The sequence below is a fragment of the Protopterus annectens genome, chromosome 8.part0 (assembly GCF_019279795.1).
Source record: "Protopterus annectens isolate FY-2018-M chromosome 8.part0, PAN1.0, whole genome shotgun sequence".
Lineage (NCBI taxonomy): Eukaryota > Metazoa > Chordata > Ceratodontiformes > Protopteridae > Protopterus > Protopterus annectens.
In genome coordinates this window covers 1454951718-1454972837 of record NC_056741.1, presented here as the reverse complement: position 1 = coordinate 1454972837, position 21120 = coordinate 1454951718, and the positions used below count along the sequence as shown (strand labels likewise).

General features: G+C 42.4%; 1 protein-coding gene across 1 annotated transcript in view; it reads right to left on the bottom strand.

The window, feature by feature from the left end:
- Positions 1-21120, bottom strand: part of MEMO1 (mediator of cell motility 1) — a 1101660-nt gene that overhangs the window by 156960 nt on the left and 923580 nt on the right. The window lies entirely within an intron of this gene.

Sequence of the window (21120 nt, the reverse complement as noted above, 5' to 3'; positions counted from 1 at the left end):
AACAATGAGTCGACTGACAGTGTACTGAACACATGTGAAGCGTATTGGACTGTACGGATAGAAATAACTGAAGATAGCACACATGGGTGCCGCCTTACACTGTGATGTCCAGAAGTCTGGTCTTCTGATGTCTGTCAGCTAGGGATGATGTAGAGACTCTGGAAAATGGGTCAATCATGGGCTTCTGCATGGCAGAGAGATCCAAGCATCACTACTGCAACATTGCCTATGAAGAACATAATTATTGATCCAGTAGCAGCTGCTCTGAAGGAGGCCTCTACAGCATCATAGCTGCATTTAATGGTATGCCTAACCACCAGAGTTGCTTCAGCCACCAAGGACTTGGCCTGTTTTGTATCCAACCCCTCCATGGCAGCAACAGCCTTATTCAGGTTTCCAAAACTACACAAGATATTTTGGTCATGAGGGTCTGTTAAGCAATAGCCCTGATGGCCAGGACTGATGTATATCCATGGACCCCTGCCCTTATCGGACGGAAAGGCATTAGCAGGAGGCAGAAGCCTAGATGGTTTGTCAGAAGCTAGAGAAATAGCTGAAGGATCAGCTATTGAGTTCTTGAAAAAAACTTAAGTTCATCTGGAACTTCATAGAATCAATTAGGCCTCTTACAGGGTGGTGGCAGACAATCAGGAGCAGGGGACATAGATGTGAAACCATCAAGGAAGCCTCCAAGACTGGAGAGATAGGTGTAGGAACTAAAGTCCCCCACTTCTAAAAGATTATAGCATCTCTTCTGATCCTCAGATTTGTTTAGAATCCCATTCAAACTATTACAGCATACTCTGTTTCCCCAAATTAAGCCTTTTCCTCAGGGGAATCTGGGGACAGTCTTCATCAGAAGGCATCTGTACTTGTGCATGAATTTCTAAAGACTATGCTAGGGAATGATCATCGGAATTTGAAGCCCCATCCTCAGAGGAAGACTCCAGAGTAACCTTCTGAGGAGTGAGGAGAGGAACAAAAAAGAATGGCAGCTTGAGAGCCATAATGGCCTTGAATAGTCCCTCAGTAAAGTCCATCCAATCCTCCTTGGAAATCTTGGGGGAGAGAACATGCACAGTCATTTCTTTTTAGGGGATAAGTCTATTTGGACTAAATATGTAGGCTCCAACCCCCGATGTACTTCCAATAAGAGATCCCAATACTTTTTTATTCGTTTACTAAGATCCGAGGGATACCTTCTGGGCCTACCAAGATGATATATGGTTCCCACTTCCACTTTTGTCCTTTCTATAGAAGCAGTTACCTCTGATGTGTGGTTCTCAACTGCCATACTGGCCTACAGTAGGGTTGCAGTAGCGAAGTCTGAGGAAATGTTGGTCATACAGTGGGTTTTACAAACTCAGATCAGGTACGTCTGGTTCCGACCGGGCAGAATGAACTTCTGGCTTAGACCTCTTGATATTTTTCTTCAGAAAGGATAGTATGTCGGTTAAGGATGGATCCGCCATCTTTGCTGGAGCTAATCACTAAAGTCACTGAGTCTCTAAGTATGTATTCAAAGACAACTAATGCATATGTAAAGTCTAGGGATGAAGGTCAAAGATGGAGCAATTTTTGTAATCATGCTCTGCATCTAAGCAGAAAAGGCACTAGGAGTAGAAGTCTTTGTAGAGTGCCTGCCTACTACACTTGTACTTCCCCATCCTAGCTGACATCTAACAAAATCAAAACTCAGAGTAAACAAGAAAAGGAAGGTTTCCCAAAAAAACACTTATCTGAACCAGTGAAGGCTTATGGCACAAATGACAAGAAGATCAGACAGTTGTGATACCTGCATTCAAGGCTGGTGTCAAAGATAAATCTGAGGAGTTACGTTCATACATCTGCTTATGTATCCTTATGCTCATTGGCTGAGGTCATAACTGGGATGTATGGCTCAAAAGAAGGTTTTAGGCTTTGGTACCCCGGTTAGATGTGTGGTGAAAACCCATCTGTTTGGAATACTAGGAATACTTCAACAGTGATTTCAGTCTGGACATCAAAAGATCGTCCCTCCAGAACAAGGGTGACTTCATCCTTCACATCAGATGGTCCTGACTGAGGATAGTCTTACGGGGGGTGATGAAATTGGTGAGTAGACAGACCATTGAATACAGCATCCACTGAAGATCTCTCATATGGTACTTGTCATGGAAAACTACCATTACTCAGGATGTCACAGTCCTTAGTGTGTGTAGAAGGACAGAAAGCTAAAGGAAATTTATATTTGAGTACTTCTTGTACTTGTAACCCAAGGAAGGATCAACCCTGTACCTGGGGGCTTTGCTATTCTTGTGGTGTGCAAAAGACAGCTTATAAAGATCAAAGAATGAAAAGGTTTCAGATAAGACTTTCTAAGTTTATAGAAATATCCAAGGACTGACAAGAGTGGAGTAAAGAATCTCTTGCCAGGATACATGATTTGCTTGTGTATGCAGTTAAGAGCCAGTCATCTAGATAGAAGAACACACACAAATCTTGCAGTCAGATGTGCTGCAACCCCTGACATGCACTTGAACACCCTGGGGGCTGTGTTGAGATGTAAAGGCAATGTCCCAGACTGATAAAAGATTCCTCCCAGCCGAAAGCGTAGGAAACTTCAGGGCAGTTTTATGAGTTTGATATGGCAATAAGCATCCTGAAGGTCCACCAAGTACATCCAGACTCCCTGCTGAATGAAGCAAGAATGGAATGAACAGTGACCCAACTGTAATTTTGTCTTTTTCACATGGAGATTTAGGCCGCTGAGATACAATATGGGCCTGAAGTCCTTGGTTGTTTTTTTTTAAGAATCTTGGGGAGACAAAGGATCTTCTTGGTCTGGTAGGAGCTCCTGGATTGCTTTTTTGTAAAAGCTACAAAATTTGTTGTACTGTTGCCCTTTTTTGGTGTGGTGAAATACCTAAAGAGCCTTTGTACTTTGCTTGGGAGAAGTGAATGGTATAGCCTCTGGAAATTATTTTCTTCACTCGTGTCTTTTGTAATGGCTGACCAAACTACTAAGAGAGTACACAACTGCCTCTAGAGCGGAGCAGTCAAGCAACTTTTTCAGGAATGCTGAAAGGGTTTGTCTTTAAACCCTTAGTTTTGCAGACCTCCTCTGCAAATGGGGCAGCCTTTCTTAAAAGACTCGCAACATCATAACAGGCCCTGTCTGAAGAGGAGTCACAAAATGAATGTTAGGATTTTCTTAAACCAGACTACCTTACTGCTTTGGCAGACTGCAAATTGAATGCCAAAAGTCAGTCAGCTGTGACTCCTATTGCTTGCTCTTCATACCGGTTTGGTGCAAAAGTGAGACAAACTGATAATCTGTCATCTGTCATAACAGGTACTCAGAAAGAACACAATCAAGATCTGCTATGACTGAATGTATGAAGCCTGAAGAATAGAACTGGGATGAGTTGCTATCTCACAGGAAATAACAGCAAGTCTGCAAAGGGTGCACCATCTGTTACTCCCCTCTGGTTTATGGACCACATCACTGTGGTACTATCTGTGTAAACTTGCAGAGGCCCTGGAGACCAGAGATGATTTAAGACTTTCAAACTGCTCACTGCCAACAGTGAAATTTATGTAGTTTTATTGGCCATTTTGGGTCAATTCTAAACTCCTTGATCTCTCTCTCTCTTAAAAACCCTACAACTCTCTTTTTGAGCGATTTTGCGCACTGAGCAGCGCCGCCTAAACAGTTTTAAACTATTCCAGGCTCCACAAAGTCTGCTCTTCACTTTTTCCCTTAGAACTGTTCAAACTCTCAAAGTAATCACTCTAGTCTCTTTCTAAAACCTTGCACTTGCTCAGTTCTTATAAGGAAACACCAACTAACTAAAGCACTACACCCTCCTTGACTTCTCATAAGTATTAGACTCCTGATTGGTCCTTCCTGATCAAGTGAAAAATCAGTTCCCTTCCCTAATCTGATCAGTAAAAAAAAAAACAGTTCCCTATACTAATCTGGTATGTCCAAGGGTCAGTTTCAAGGTTACTCTCCAGTCCAGCTGGTGAATCTGGGAATTTTGAGGCAATGTTACAATTGTCTTACGTACACAGACAACCCTCTCCTCCTTCCAACAAACTCTAATACATGTGAGAGATGCAGTTACACAGCCAAACTGGAGGCAGAGCTCTCAAGCCAAGACTGGCACAGTCAGTCAGGAGGAAAAGGTAACCATCCACACCACAAATCCAGTCTCACACAGACCTATTGCATCTGCATACCCAACACATAAACACACAAAAACATACTCGGAGGCTCTAAATAAAAATCTGCCTAAACAGTAAAGTCCTCCTAAGCAGATATCCAAGCAACAGCCACCCCTCAACAATACCCACAAATCACATATCTCACAAAAATCAGTGTGCCTTACAGTCACAGCCCATAAGGCCAAACAACACACCAAATACACTTGTTATAGGGGACTCTATTGTCCGGCACACTGACGTCACCAGACTGAACAAGGAGAAGGTCACTGTAAGCTGCCTGTCGGGTGCCAGGATCCGCCACATAACGCAAGCACTCAGGTCACTCTAAAGCAAGTACAAGTATGACTCCGTCATTGTCCATGCTGGTGTGAATGACCTGAGACGTACCTCCCTGGACTACATGAAAAAAGACATAGAGGAGCTCTCTGACCATGTAGCCCAGGCCGGTATGACCCTGACCTTGAGTAGCATCTTGCCCTCACCAAGAATGATGCCACCGTATAAAGACAAAATTATCAGTTTCAACAATTGGCTAAAGTATTGGTGTCATTCAAAGGGGATCCAGTGTCTGTCAGCCTGGGATGACATGCTCGACAAGCAACGTTGCTTCACTAGGGACAGCTTGCATCTATCACCCTTAGGCTTTCGTATACTGGCCAAGGCTCTTGCCACCCCCATAGTGCCTTTTTTAGGCAAAGCTCAAATGATGGACCCACCTCCATAGACAACCCAAAGATAAAAAAACTAAAGGTAATGCTACTCAATGCCAGAAGTCTAAACCTCAAGATGCACGCACTCGAGACTCTCCTCAGTATGGAGAAAATTGATGTCTGTGCAGTAACAGAAACCTGGTTCAAGGCTCCTGAGAGCACCCCAGCACTACCAGGTTATAACTCATACCATGCATTTCGCCCCAAAACTTCGGACTGAAGCACAAAAGGAGGGGGAGTATCTATATTCATCAAAGATACCTACACCTCCAGGTTAGTGGCACTGCACGAAGCATTGGAAACCATCCATGTGCAACTAACAGCGGGCAAAACTGTGTTTCAGTTTGTAGCCTGCTACAGAACACCCTCCCTATTACAGGAACCCCACTTGGCATTCCTGAGAACACTGGAGAATATAAAGATCTCTCCAAACACTATGTTATTGGGTGACTTCAACTACCCAAACATTGACTGGGAAAACTACTCAAGCCCAAACACCCTCACCCAACAGTTCCTTGAATTTATAAACTCTAACGCAATGGAACAACTGGTCACCACTCCCACAAGAGGGAACAATATATTGGACCTGGTCATCACCAACATGGGGACTCTATGTTCCACACCAGAGGTAAACCCCTCATTGTTAGATCAGACCATAAACAAATTTCCCTGGACATCCATATCCCGTCTCCACCCCCAGCCAAGGAAATCACTGTAAAGAATTTCTCCAAAGCCAACTTTGCACTTCTCAAGACTGAGGTGGAATCCTTCAAAGCCCCTGCGCCAGAGGATAATACAGCCCAATCCGCAGAATCCTTTACAAATGCATTCTATGAGCACCTGCAGGAATGCATGGATCGTGCTTATCCCAAATAAAACCAAGACTCACTCCTCCAAAAACAGGAGACTGGTCTGGTGGACCCCGGCCATAAATAAGCTATACAACAGAAGGAGGAAGCTACTACATGACAGAGCAAAATCCCAAAAAGGGAAGGCATCTCTGATCAATATTAGCAAGAAACTTCGATCCCTCATAAAATCATCAAAGGCCAGTTTCAAAAGAAAAATTGCCCTAGACACTAAAGATAATCACAAGGCCTTCTTTAGTTATGTCAGAAACATGGGCAGAAACTCCCAGATATGCTCTGAATTGTTGCATAAAGGTACAAAATATACCGAACCTACAGACATAGCCAACATCCTGGCAGACAGATTCAGCGCAAACTTCTCCCCCAAAAGAGCAAATGCCTATCCCAAATGAATGTAACCTCCCTGACATCACAGATGCACAGGTGAAAGCTGCCCTCTCCAAAGCAAAAAACACAGCATCTATGGGACTGGACGGTGTCCCAGGCTGTGTCTTACACGAGCTCCAAGAAGAACTGAACCCTCACATTAAGTCACTGTTCAAACTTAGCCTTACTACAGGATATGTACCCAAAGAATGGCATACAGCTACAGTGGTCCCACTCCACAAAGGTGGTGCCACAACGTACCCCGGAAACTATCGCCCCATAAGCCTGACTAGTCTGGTCTGTAAAGCTATGGAGCGCATTATCACGGAACTCATAAACAAAGACATTGGGAGCCTCCAGACACTGGACCCTACCCAATTCGGCTTTAAGGGCAGATCTTGCCTCTTAAACCTAGTTGATTTCTTTGAAACAGTTACCAAAGCCATAGATGAGGGCAAGGTAGTCCACACAGCCTACCTGGACCTCGCAAAAGCCTTCGATACAATACCCCACTCGGGCATCATAAATAAGCTTACCAGCTTAAATATCAACCCCTATTATCACAAGATGGGCTGCAAACTGGCTCAGAGATGGAACCCACATGGTCAGAATCGCAGGTGCCATGTCCGAATCCAAACCAGTTACAAGTGGCATCCCACAGGGCTCAGTTCTGGGACCTCTTGTTCGGTATACACTTCTCTGAGGTTCAGGCTAACACGGGGGGATTATGGCTGACAAAGCTCGCAGATGACTGCAAACTGGGGGCCATAATCGAATCTCCAGCTGACACAAGCATCCTCCAAAAGGGTCTCACAGAGACGGATGCTTGGTGCCAGAACCACGGCCTCAAGCTAAATGCTAAAAAGTGCATAGTCATCCCCTTTGGCAAAAACAAGGTGCCCACAAATTACCACATAGGTGGTAATCCATTAAGTACGGAAGAAGTAATTAGAGATTTGCGGACCAACGTAGATAGTAATCTCTCCTTTGATAATCTCATTGCCAAAGTGGTTAGAAAGACCTTCTATAAAGCCCACCTTATCACGAAAGGGTTCACATTTAGATCAAGAGAGGTCATTGTGCCCCTCTACTCGTCACTTATCAGGCCCATAATTGAATACAATGCCCCTTTTGGGATGTACCTTACCCGACACCTGCAGCAACTGGAGAGACTCCAAAAGTACCTCACCAAGAGGATCATGGGCTACAAACAGATGTCCTATGCAGCTCGACTAAAGAAACTCCAGCTCTACTCAGTTGCTTACCGCCTACTCAGAGGCTATCTATGCCTGACGTACAAAGCCATGTCAAACCCAGAATTAATGGACATGCTCCACCTCAAAAAATCCAAGTCCCTTAGAGCTACACGCTCCAGGGACCTAAACCTCAGCGCAAAAATAAATAGGACATGCTGGAGGGACAGATTCATTTCCCAGAGGCTCCCCTCACTCTGGAATAGAATCCCAATTCATGTTAGACATAGCCCCTCGCTGACCCTCTTCAAGCGAAATTTGGATGCATGGATGGGAAATCGCAAATTCACTCCTGGGATCTCTCCTGAGTCCCTGCTAGACAGAGGCACAGTAAACTAATCTTAAAAGGGTAACTTTTGTGACCTACTTTACAGAGGCACAGTAGGCTAATCTAACAGGGAGGCGGAAGCCAAATACACTCTGGCTAGGCTTATAAATGCCCTAGGGCAGATAGCCTAGTATCTACCTACGAACCTATGAACCTATGTGCTTCTGTCCGAGAGTTCCAAAGACCTTGCTCTTTCACCCATCTGGAGACTCATCCCATGCCTGGTAAGAAGCATCTGTAATGAAAGAGGCCAGAAGAGAGAATGGAAGACTTTGAATACAAGAGATCTGGGATACTCAGATAATTCTCTTCGACAAAACCTAGAGAAAAGATTTGAAAAGCTAAAGGGTTAAGAAGCAGAGTTGACTGACCTGAGGTACCACTGGAGAAGTTCAAATGTACAGGATATGAAATGGGATGCAGTAATGGCCAGACAGATTGAAACAAAGTTAAGAAAAGCCTCTAAATGGAAAACCCCAGGCCCATACCTAACTTCTGGCTAAAAACATTAACATTTTTGCACGAAGATTTAGGCACGAGTAGGAATCTTTTTTATACTCACCCAGAACAGACACCAGATTGACTAACAGGAAAAACAATGATCCTACTTAAGAGTGAACCTGCAAGCTACCATAAAAATTACAAACCAATAACTTGCTTTCCGACGATGTACAAACTATACACTGGAATTGATGACAGAGTTTATACTCGTACAGAAGAAAACTCAATTATGGCAAAAGAACCAAAGGGTTATAAAAGAAAGCCATATGGAACAAAGAATCACTTGTTAAAGTCACACTGGAGAACTGTAAAAAATAGGAAGAATCCAAGTATGGCATGGAAAGACTACAAAAAAAGCAATTGACAGTATCCCACATTCATGGATAAAAGAGTGCCTAAAAATGTACAAGATACACCATACACAAACTACATCACAGCAACCATGAAACAGTGGCAAACCACTCTGTAGTTAAGCCATGATAAGGACAAATTATTATTCCAGGGATAAAAATCCAAAGGGGGATATTCCAGGGTGAGACTCTGTCAGTGCTAATCTTTTGCCTTGCCCTTAACCCTTTAAGCTGTCTGCTTAACAGATTCGGCCAAGGCTATAATTTGGCTCCCAGAAAGCAACACAGTGTAAAGACCTATCTTCTCTTTGTAGATGATTTAAAACTGTATAGCTCATGAGATGATGAACTGAAAGCACAACTGCAAGTAGTCAAAACTTTTTCAGGTGCTATAAGAATGTCCTTTGGTTTGATAAATGTGCAAAAGCAATCTTTAATGCAAGAATGCGATACAAAAGAAGATGGACAAAGGAGTGAAAAATCTGAGAAATTTCTTAAATCAACTTTCCCCTTTCATTACACTACTTAAGCACTGCAGTTGCAAAAGGGCCAAACGGGACTTGTTTCTATGTGAGAGAATTTAAAATTTCAACTTGACATCTTCAGAAACATTTTTGTGAATAAAGCCAAGGCATTCTTCTGAATAATGATCCAGACACAGCATCTCTGCAGGAAGAATCAGCAGCACCATAAGCACACTTTTAAAATATGCTTAGCTTAGTAACTACAGAAGCAGATGAAAGACTTTTTTAATCAGAAGAGGATGAAACAAGACTTCTGCATTTTCTCAAAGGTTGAAAGCAGCACCCCCTATCTTGGCTAAAAGAACCACCTTCTACTGCCCCTTCCCTGAAACGAACGAGTGGCTCTCCCTTGCCTGCCTAGGACATCATTACAGCTGCAAAGGATGTGGCTATCCCATGGTCTTTGCTAGCTGCATGTGCTATACCAAAAGACCTGGGGGGAAATGAGCGGACTGAGAAACCAGCAACAGAACAGTCACCTGCCAGCAGCTTAAGGCAAAATTGGAGCCTGTCCAACACCCAAAGACTTTTCAACTTCCTTCTTGCAGACAGGGAAAAATAAAACTATGGGAAATAAACCACTGACAACCCCCACAAGCACAGCATCCTACACTGAAAACAAACACGAATTTTATGCCAAAAATTCTAGTAAAAAATAAAACTTTTCCTCACAAAAAGTTCACTAAAGCATTGATATGTCAACTGCCTCAGAAATTAAATAACTATACAACACAGTAAGCTTTCTGGCCAAGTGAATAAATCAGAAACATGAGTTTTCCTAAAATTAATTTCAGTGGAAGTTTTTCCCCAATGGGAAATTTATCTTTTCAGCTTAGAAGGATCAACAGCAGACAGACAGTTCAACACGGCCTGCCAAAGGAGCTCTGAGAGAGCAGAAAAAAAATGCTTGGAAGAGATTTATGCTGTCTTTTTATGGAGCTCCTGACAGTTACAGCACATGGAGGGTGTCTCAAAACTTTGAAAGATGGCTGTTGGCAAGGAGTGCAACCCAAATAGATTAAGCTATTGCAACAGTGACCTATAAAAGCAAGCTTCTCCCTTGCAAGGAGGCGGCAAGAAGCATGCTTTTGATGAGTCAGTGTCGAAGAGAGCCCAGGGAAGATCAAATTTAACTGGGCATAAACTGTCCTTCTATTTATTCAGGGCGAAACTCAGCCTGTTGAGCAGTCTCCTGTCGGACAGTTTAGAGTCCATTCTACCAGTGGTCCTCTGCATCTCCTTGTGAGACTGTGCCTGAATGAGGCAGTCATCCAGGTAAAGGTAAATGTGGATGCCCTTGCTCGTAAAATGAGCCCAGAATTCAGCATCCAGTCAGTCCGCAGCAGCTTCATCTCAAGAAGATGTGCACTCAGCCAAAAGCATGGTCACATCTCCATGGGCATTGCCAGAGATCTCAGGGACAGCAGGCATTAGTCAGGGACTGCAAAACTGCTTTCATGGTTCCATCACTTTTGGGGTAAGGGAAGCAGACTGGGCCTAAATTGACTTCTTTGGTCTTCCATCTATCTTTGCTGTGGGCCTGCTTCACTACATGCTTTTGGATGCTTAAGAGGGACATCCAACAAGGACTATTGTACATCAATCAATGAGGTGGACTGACTAGAGAGGGAAATCAGCTTTAGAGAGGGAAATCAGCTTTTGCTTGTCCAAGCACGCCAGGAGAAACCATTCCTTTTTCCTCATATTCTTACTAAATATGCACAGAAAACACAAGCAGACATCACAGGAGAGCCACAAACAAAATATGTACTAACGGTGAACATCTCCATTTGGAATCACACATTTACACATGCATAGAAGATATTTCAGTGCTGCAAACATATCTCAAATGCATTACCTACATCAGATCCACTACTAACAAAACAGCAGCTCTACAAAACAAAAAAACAGTAATAAAAAGGTCTCCAGTGGGGTACTTATCTGCTGTTCTGAAAGGCTTTTTGCCAAACCAAGAAACCAACCTACATTATTATACAGCAACATGCAACACTAGCACTGTGGTAAGAAAGAAAGGACTGCAAGGGCTGATGCCACCTTTACACTGGCAGTATGAAAGTGGAGTCTTTCTGCCTGAGATGTGTGCACATCTCTTCAAGCTGGTGCAGGCATCTGGCCTCTCCTGCAGGAGAGGTCCTTTTAATGATCAGTACTGCAACAATGACCTATAGAAAAACATCTTTTAGGCCAACAGTCAAGTGGTGTCACTTAAGAATTAATGGTAAAGGATTTGTAACAGGATGTGAACAGACGGTGCACCGTTCACTCCTGTTCTACAGGTTCATAGTTACTTGAGGCTACTGACCCATGAGGATCTTTAGAATCTTAGCCATGCATTCCCATGAAGTTTTTAGCCCTTAAGTATGACTAACCCACAGACAAAATATTTACATATTTCCCCTATCCATGAGGTGCAAGGGTGATAAACCAGGACTCAGTTTGCAGGTACCCATTCATTTGTCCGGATTATGCTTGAATAGTGTAAGCAGTTTAAGTAGACAGGAAGGCTATTCCAAAGAAATGACACACTCAGTAATAATCTTTATAGCACTGCTTAGGCAGGGTATGGATAAAAAATGAGATTGCTTTGCTGGGTCTACAGATGACAGTAGCTTAAAGCCTTCACCAGAAATTGGAAGCCAAATTCCCAGCCTACAAGTGATGAAGTTGAAATAATAAAAGGAAATTAATTCTACATAACTAGTGCTGGGCAAAAGATAACTGAGTAGAACCTTACCATAATATAAGACGTTTAAGCAGATCTTTGTTGCATTACTCATCACTACTGGGACATTGTCATTAGATGTCCCACATGTCCAACATTACTTCTGGAGCTGAGAATCCTTCCACACTCTCACTGAAGTTTACGCCATAAATCTGGCATGTCTGCATGATAAAGTGAGTGTCTACCTATACCATCATAGAGCTTTCTTGGCACAGAAACTAAAGCCAGAAACAAAACCCAGAGCTCTAAGTGTGTATTTACAGCCAAGGGATGCCATACTTAGGTAGCCAGATGGTTGTACATGTATTACAAAACTACTCAGCAAAGAAACATCCACATAAAAAGTGATGGGAAGGGAGTAAAAATATACTAATCACTACATAGAGCTAAGCAGACCAAAGGCCTTACAAGGTAGGCTGAGAGAAAGACAGAAAGGCTTGGGTACCCCATACCAGGGCAAGGTGCCCATGAGGAGGACAGGAGAGGGGATGATGGGAGGGACATCCCAGTAAGTGACATACTATAACATATACTTTTATGACAAAATCATAAAATATTTTTGTTTATATCACTGTCGTCGTAGTCCTTACTATTGTGAAGAGTCCCACAGCTGTATGGTAGCGGTTTGAGCAGTATGGTCGAAGTACATAAGCCCTGCAAGGAAACTGTAGCAAACCCTGCCCCCAACATCAATACCTAGCCTGTGATTTAAGGAGATGTGAATTGATGTGTATGTGGCTGCTTCCAAAATGATTTGAGTACTAACATTCTTTAGAAAAGTTACCATAGTGACAGTGCCCCTGGTACTGTTAGCCAAGACTGGGCCTGTAATGAGTTGATCTTAAAAGATGTAACAAAACTTACAGCCATTTAGAAGTAGTTTACTTGGAAACAGATCATCCCTCTTTTTAGAAAAAGAGAAACAACAAAGTAGATTGCCTGTCATCACTGGTTCTGTGCAAGTAATATCAAAGCTGTCGGTTCAGATCCAGAGAATAAGATTCCTTCACCTTTATTTTGAGAATTTGGGAGAAAACAGGAAGTTACATGTCCCTGATGAGAGGGAACTGTGTCACTACTTTTGGCATAAAAGGAGAATAGGTTCTCAGGCTCGCTTAACCTTATTAAATAGGAATAACTCTACACAGCAGGGCTTGCAGTTCCAACAGCCTCCTATCCAAGGTGATTGCCAAGAGCAGAACAGTTTTCTGTGCTTTATACTTAATAGGGTCTTGCAGTAACCTTTTCTGGGATATAGCTCAAGTCCTAAGATTGACAGCCTTCTTTGGCAGTAGCAAAACTCCTTTCAAATACTACTTCACTGGTCTCATGTTTACTAAGGGCTCCCCTCCATGGTAGACAGCCTGAAATGACAAAAAAGTGAATTTTAATAGATGTGCAAGCTAAGCCTAAATCATACATGCCTTACTAAAATACTGCAGTATCAAGAGGTATTGCTAATGCTTTTGTGTCCTGCTCCTTTGCCTAGCATCAGATGTAAAGTCTCTTCCATTTGAATATGCACGACTTCTTAGCCACCCCACGAATGATGAGTACATCCTCAGAGTACTGTTGGTTAAAGGGCATCAGAATGAGATCATCCATGCAGCGATTAAGTGTCATCAGATATGAGTGCATGAGGGACCCTTGGTACCCGTTATAAATTCCACTAAGGTTGGCAGCATCTGAATTCCCCCAAATATTTGCATGAGAAAATCTGCTCTGCCTGGGCTAAAATGGTACTATTAACAGCATATGAGCCCCTCTTTCCTCATTTTCTGGATCACTCTGTGGGGCAGGGGGAGTGGAGGGAAAGCATAAAGGAAAAGACCGGAGAAGTCTACTGAGAAGGAATTTGTTGTCCAAGCATCTTTACAATAAGCTGAGTAGAACTCTCAACTGCCTGTTGCACTGATGTTGCAAACAAGTATGGGGTACTTCTCACTTATGCACTAGCTGCAAGAAGACATCCCTGTATAACATTCACTCATGAGGGTCCGTCTTCAATCTGCTTAACTGATCTGGCAAGGTACTAAGATATGTATATTGGTTTAAGAGACTTTTTGTGCTATAAAAGCCAAAGGCCAAATCTCAAGCATTTACGACTAACAAGGAAATGGTCCAAGATGGTTTGTTGACATACCAGATCACTGCCTTTTGTCTGTTATTACCAGTAAGATACCCTCTTTACAAATTGGAAGCTTTGATGACTTGAATCAAGATCAACATCTCCTTTGCATGTATGCTTCTTCCTTTGGAAAGCTTCTCAAACTTCTTACAATCTATGGTTTTGTGTGAAGGTTCCCCATGTTATGTCTTAGACAACTCTCTTAAAGATATGATTGGGTCCTTTCCTGGGAGAAAGGATCCCTATGTTTAAATTCTAAATCTAGGCCACCATTCCATTTCTTTGGCTATGCAAAGAAGGATGCAAATCCTTTTCTGTAGTGACTGTGAGTGCTGAGTCCAAGTAAACCATAGATAAAGATTAGTTGTGTAAAATATTACCATAATGATAGATGTCCTCCTCTTCTCTGTTGCAGAATTCTTAACATGAGGGAGTTGCTTGCTGCAACAACTCGACGTCGGCCACTATAAAAAAGACTTTTACTAGTAGGGGTGTGTAGTATGTTGCATGTAGGGTGTTGCTGGACATAAGCCATAAAAGTGACATACGCACGCACCATCCTCAAAACTGAGTGCCCCAGGAGGAATGCCCCTCTAAGGGAAGTATGTAGGCTAAGTACATCCAAGGAAGAACAAAGTTAGGGGAAGGAGGGAGGGACGGATGGAATACTGCAACAGAGAAGAGAAGAACATCTATCATTATGGTAAGATTTTACACAACTAATCTATGTCCTTCTATTCCTCTGTTGCAGTATTCTTACAATGAGGGAACTCATGAGGAAAGGGAGGAGGGGTAGGCGCAGTGCAGTTCTCCATGAAGCAATGGAGAATAGCCCTTGGAAACCCAGCCGTAGATTTGGAAATGTTGTTCAATTTGTAATGTTTGGTGAAGGCATGGACAGAAGACCAGGTGGCTGCCTAAAAAATGGAGTTAGTGTCCAGTCCTTTGAAGAAGACGCCAGAGAAGCAACAGCCTTAGTAGTGTGCGCCTTAACAGGAAAAGGAAGGCTCTTTCCATGGTGCTCATGGCACAAGGAAGTGGCTTTAGAGATCAAGCTGGAAATAGGGTGTTTAGAGACAGGGAGCCCTAAAGTTCTAGGGTGGAATGACACAACTGGTGAGATTTCCTGATATCCTTTGGTTTGTCAAGATAGAACATAAGCTGTCTGTGCACATCCAAGGTGTACAAAATCCTCTCAGAGTTCCAGAGTGGAAGGAAAAAGGTAGGTAAATGGATGGACTGGTTGAGGGATAACTCATTTACCACTTTATGCATAAAGGTAGGGTTGGTGTGGAGAGGGACATTCTCTGTTTAACACCACAAAAGAAGTCATTAGGGCTTGTTGTTCAGAAACCCTTTTGGATGAGGTTATTGGAAACCAAAATAGTTTTCCAGAAACAAAATTTAAAGGAAGCAGAAGCTGCCGGATCAAAAGAAGCAAGGGTCAACTTATCTAATATAAAGTTAACATTTCTAGGGAGGTGCAACAGGTTTCCTGGGGAGGTCTTATGTGCAGGACGCCTTTTAAGAGTCGTTTAGCCTCAAATCTAGAAGCTAAAGTTGGAAATAAAGGCAGACAAGTAAAAACAGCTGACAAGTGAACTTTGAAGAGCAAGTTAAGCCAGCATCTAGTAATTCACACAGGTATGAGAGAATCAGAGGGACTTCCATTGTCAATGGATCCTGGTTTAGAGAAAGACACCAAATTGAAAATCTCTTCTATTTGTATAAGTAATATTTTCTAATATTGGGTTTCTTGGCCTCATGCAGAACCCTGAGCACATCCTCTTTTTTTTTTTTTTTTTTTTTTTTAAAAAGTGTGTCTGAAAGGAATTAAGACCCTATCACCCACAATGTCAGCTGAAGAGTAGACAAGTGGGGATCAAGTGGGGATGAATTAGACTTCCTTTGTGTTGTGTAAGAAGGCCCAACTCTGTGGGTAACTTGTGGTGACTGCCCTTGGCTAAATGCAGGAGCAGGGGGTAACCAATGCTGTCCTGGCTAAAAGGAGGTCACCATCAAGATTCTTGATTTGTCCAGCTGAATCTTTAGCAGGACTTTTGGAAAAAGAAGGGGAAGGAATGCATACAGAAGCACCCCCTTCCATGAAAAGCTGAGGGCACCCACCTTCTAAACCAGAAGATGAGACCTCTGGCACAAAATCGTGGAAGCTGTCCATTCACGGGGGAGGCAAAAGGTCTATTTTTGGAGTACCCCATCTGTGGGTAATGTCCAGGAACACTTCTCTGTGAAGCATCCATTCGTGGGACTGTGTTTCAGACCTGCTCAATGTGTCTGCCACTGCATTCTGGCTGGAGGTGATATACACAATCTGGAGGGGAGTTTGAAGTTTTGACAGTCAATTCCCAGATTTGGAGAGCTAGTCTGCTAAGGACACAAGACTTTGTCCCTCCCTGTTTGTTCACATACCAAAGAACTGTCATGTATGTGAAAAATTTTAGAGGGCCTGAAAGGTCTGAAGATCTAGGAGGAGTGCCCTCATTTCTTTTATACTGATGTGTTCCCTTCTTTGCGAGAGGGACCAGATCCCTTGTGCTTTTATGGAACCGAAAGCTGTTCCCCATCCTGTGTGTGAGACGTCTGTGAACATCTCCTGGACCGGTGGTAAAGGATGGAGTGGGAGACCTGGGCTGGCAGTTGGCTGTTGAATCCACCAGGTTATCTCCCTCTTCAGATAAGGGAAAAGGGGAACTTTGAAATCTAGCGGGTGTGCATAATGCATCCACAACAACTTCAGGAACCACTGTAGTTTCCTCATGTGTATTTTTGCCAGAGGAAGCATCGACCATGAAGCCCAGGATTCTGAGAAAGACCTTGGTAGTCATGTGAGTCAGTGGGATGAGGCTTTTGACAAAGGAAATGAGTTCCTGAGCCTTCTCAGTGGGGTAGAGTCCTTCATAAGGTCTGCTTGTAGCCTGCACACCAGAAATATCTGGTCCTGGGATGGGGAAGCAACAGACTTCTGGTAGTTTATTTTGAAACCCAGAAACTGTAGGATGGAGATAGTGGAGTTTAGACTGTGCTCCAATGCTCCTGGACAGACTGCTTGAGAGAGAAGGCTGTCCAAGTATGGGAAACTTGAATGCCTTGAAGTCTGCAATAAGCAACTACTGGGAATAGACATTTCATGAATACCCTTGGAGCATTGGAGAGACCAAAAGGCAAGATATAGAATTGAAAGTGCCAGGAAGCTACAGAGAATCTTAAGAACTTCCTGTAATTGGGATGAATAGGGATGTTTAAGCAAGCATCCTTTATTTCTAAGGAAGACATGCTTGCAGGTAGTGGGCGATAAGGGGAAAAAGAGTTTGAAAGGTATGCATTCTGAATGTAGGTACTTTCAAGAAGGTGGTGAGGTAGAAGAGGTTGAGGATGGGTCTCCACGGGCCCTCTTTCCTTGGTACCAAAAACATCCTTGAATAGAACCCTTTCCCCTTTGACTGGATGGTACTGGTTGAATGGTGCCTTGAACCAGCAAGTCTTGTAGCACCTTTGAGAAATGTGGCAGTTGGTCTCTGGGACGTTGGTGGATGCCCAATGTAGGGCAGGAGAGAATTCCTTAACATGCAGTAGCCCTTTTTATGATGAAAAGCACCCAGGCCAACTGTGTTATTTTTTCCCAAGCTGGAAAGGAAAGGGAGAGGTGTAGGGAAAGGGGTGGGGAATGTTTGGGATCCAAATAATTAGATGGACCTCTGATAGGACTGTTTTTGAGGTGAGGTTTGCAGTGGAGTCCTAAGATGATGAAGTCGCTTACCAGACTTTTTTTGGCTTAGCTAGAGGAGGCTGTAACTGCCTTTTAAGCCTGTATTTATTAGAAGGCAATTCCCTTTGGAAATTTGGTACAGGGGAGTCCAGGATGCATTTCAGTTCCTGCATCTCTCTTCCCTTCTCCTGTAAGGTTTTAAAAAATTCTGCAGCAGCTGGGCCAAACCGGGCTGAATTGTCTAGGGGGCATCCATGAGTTTGGATTTAATGTCCTCTGGTAGAGGCTGTAGCCTCAGCCAAGCAAATCTTCATAGGACAAAGCATGTGGCAGCTGCAATAGCTGAAGCCTCCACAGCATCGCAGCTACATTTTATGGAGTGTTGGGCCACTTGAGAGGAAGCTCCAATCAGGGATGAGGCCAAAGATTTATTCTCTGAATCTGGCATATCAGAAATAATTTTTGAAAGTTGGGACAAGAGTTCCAAGGCATATTTAGTCAAGCGAGTCTGACAATTTATAGCCCCGATGGCGAGGGTGGCAGAAGTGTATACTTTTTTGTTCAACCTCTCCATATACCTGCTGTCTTTCTCAAAGGGAAGCAGGGTGGTGGAGGGAAATAACCTAGAAGCCTTATCAGAAGCCACAGTGATGACGGAAGGGTTAGCAAAAGGGGCTTTGGAACAAGAACTTACAGTTCTCAGGAACCTTGTAGAATCTGTCTGGTTTCTTAGGTGCTGGAGGCTGTGAGTCAGGGACTTTACTGGAAGATGCAAATATATCTAAGAAAGCAGGTAGGACAGGAGGTACAGCTGAGGGACTAGGAGTGTCTACCTGAAGTAGTTCGTAGTACCTTTTTTGGACTTCAGACATCGAACAGCTATCCCATTTGAAATGGTCCTCATCTCACCTAACGTCTCACTGAAGGTAATTTCCGCCATAGGAGAGTCAGTACCATTGGAGTCGTCCTCCGGGGAAGTGCAATCCAGTGGGGAGGGGTTCTGAGATGAGTAAGCTAAGAACTCCTCCTCTGGAGATACTTCCTCCTTGGAAGAAGCCTCTTCCCTAACCCTCTTCTGAGGAGAGGTAACCCAGGGTGTGGCCAGTACTGAAACCCCAAGAGGAGGCCTAAACGAAATGAGGGCATTTAAAATACCCTGTGTACATTTTTTTCCAGTCCTGAAGTGGATCAGAGGGAGGTGACAAATGCTTTGTTTTTTGTTTCTGTTTAGCATGTAGTTCATCACTGTGTAGGGTCGGAGGACCGGACGTAGGACTGGTTTCAAATTTGCAGGAATCCAATTCCTCCCTAACTAAAATTTGGGAGATTCCCCTAGGGCCCTTGGTAATCATGAGTCTAGGCTCCCCCTGGACATCAGTACTGGATGCCTGCGGTCCCTCCAAGGATGTGCTATCATACAGATCCAAGGCGGCCTCCATTACGGACTCAGCCTGTGAATCTGACGTAGGGTCTGAATGTTTCTCCGGGCTAGGAATTCCTTCAGGAGAGACGTCCACCACAAGAGGTGCAACAGAAATTCAGGCCTAGGCTTCTTGGCCTTCCTCTTCACAAGCGATTCAGCCTCAAGCCCTGCTGAACCCTACAAAGCTCTCTTTGCGAGGAGTTTCTAGTGCTGATTCTCTAAATAAATGGAAAGGAAAGCTAGACTACTTCTCAAAGTTTTAGCCACAAAGACCTGGCAGACAGAACAAGATCTGTGGTCGTGGGTAGGCCCAAGACGAAAAAGGCATTATTATAATGTCATCTGCATATATTAACAGAATGGGAATGCCTTACCCTTTAGGTGAGCTATACCCGGCTTCCTTTATTTTGTAATTTATTTCACACATTATTATGCAAAGAGTATACAACTCGATGGACATCCCAGTGCTACACCGCTCTTCATATGTACACCCTGGCTTAACCAGCCATTTACAAGTATTTTTATTTTATTACTATTATACACCAACATACAAAATTTCCTAACTTTCTCAGTTATATTCTATTTTCCACTACTCCTCACAAGATTTCATGCCCAATTGTGTCAAATGCCTTATTAATGTCTCCTGTCTTAATTTTCACTTTTCTATTCATATCATCCATTATTTCTCTACCATTAATTCTTGACAACCATTCCCCTTTATACTATCTTCCATAATATTTTACATTTTACTTTCAAATCTCTTGTATTATTTTCAGAATGATTTTATAATTACTATTCAATACAGTCTCCAGTTTGTCTTCCATCTTCCTTCTTCCATGTGAACGTAAGTATTTTACTACTTAATTCTTTATACATAAAACCTTCATTTAACCATTTATTTAAAGTCTAACATTTTTGCCAATCCCTTAATTTTTACACATTTCATACCATATTCCATCTAGTCCTGCAGCCTTATGCACATTTACTTGCCTAATACTTTATCTAGCTGATTAAACAAAATCTCCATTTCCAAGGCTTTATTCTCTTTTTCAGTTAACTTGTTAACTTTCCATGTTTTTTCACAACCTGTTTTTCTTTAATCATTTCTTGTGCGTACTGTATTAAACTATTCATTATCTTTTCCCGAGTTCTTTCCATTTCTACTTTTACATTTTTTTTCTCGCACTTACCATCTTCTTCTTTGCTTATAACTTACTTTTTCTTGAATTCTTTCATGTATTTCTTTGTCAAAGTACTTTTGCTCATTATGTCCTAAATCTTCCAATGCATTGTTTTTATATTTCTCTCTCTGCTTCCCACATCATATTGCCACCGTAAAAAACATTTTTATTTTTCATTAATCATCCACCATTCAGACCAATTTTTATAAAATGTTCTCATAGTAACATGATCTTTCCATAACTGTATTACTAATCTCGCTTCTTCATTCCATACTTTCTCATTAATCTTTTTTATTCCTATGTTTATATATTCCTTGTTTTACTTTATCTCTAGCCATATTGCAAGATGATCACAAAACCTCATTTCAACAATCACACCTTCTCCTATAACTAAACCTTTTGATACTTACTATAATAGTCAATATAAAATCTATTTCAGATCTATACATACCCCTAAGTCCATGAATTTTTGTCCCAAAGTTCAACTTACCACATCTTATAACTTAACAATTCTCTTCTATCATTTCCTTTCTTTTGAAGCTTGCCTCTTAAATCACAATTAAATCTCCTGTTGGTATAACATTCATATTTATCATTACATAGTCTAAAATCCGATGAAATAAACTTTCCCTTTCTTTACAATTACTATAAGCATATAATGATACTTGTTCTTTCCATTTCATATCTACAATGATTAATCTTCCCATTTTTGCTAAAGTTGCATGTAATTTCTTACGGTATTTCTACAGAATACAGCTATTTCAGAAGATCTCTCATTTCCCAAATTCCAAATTATCTTTCTTCCCCA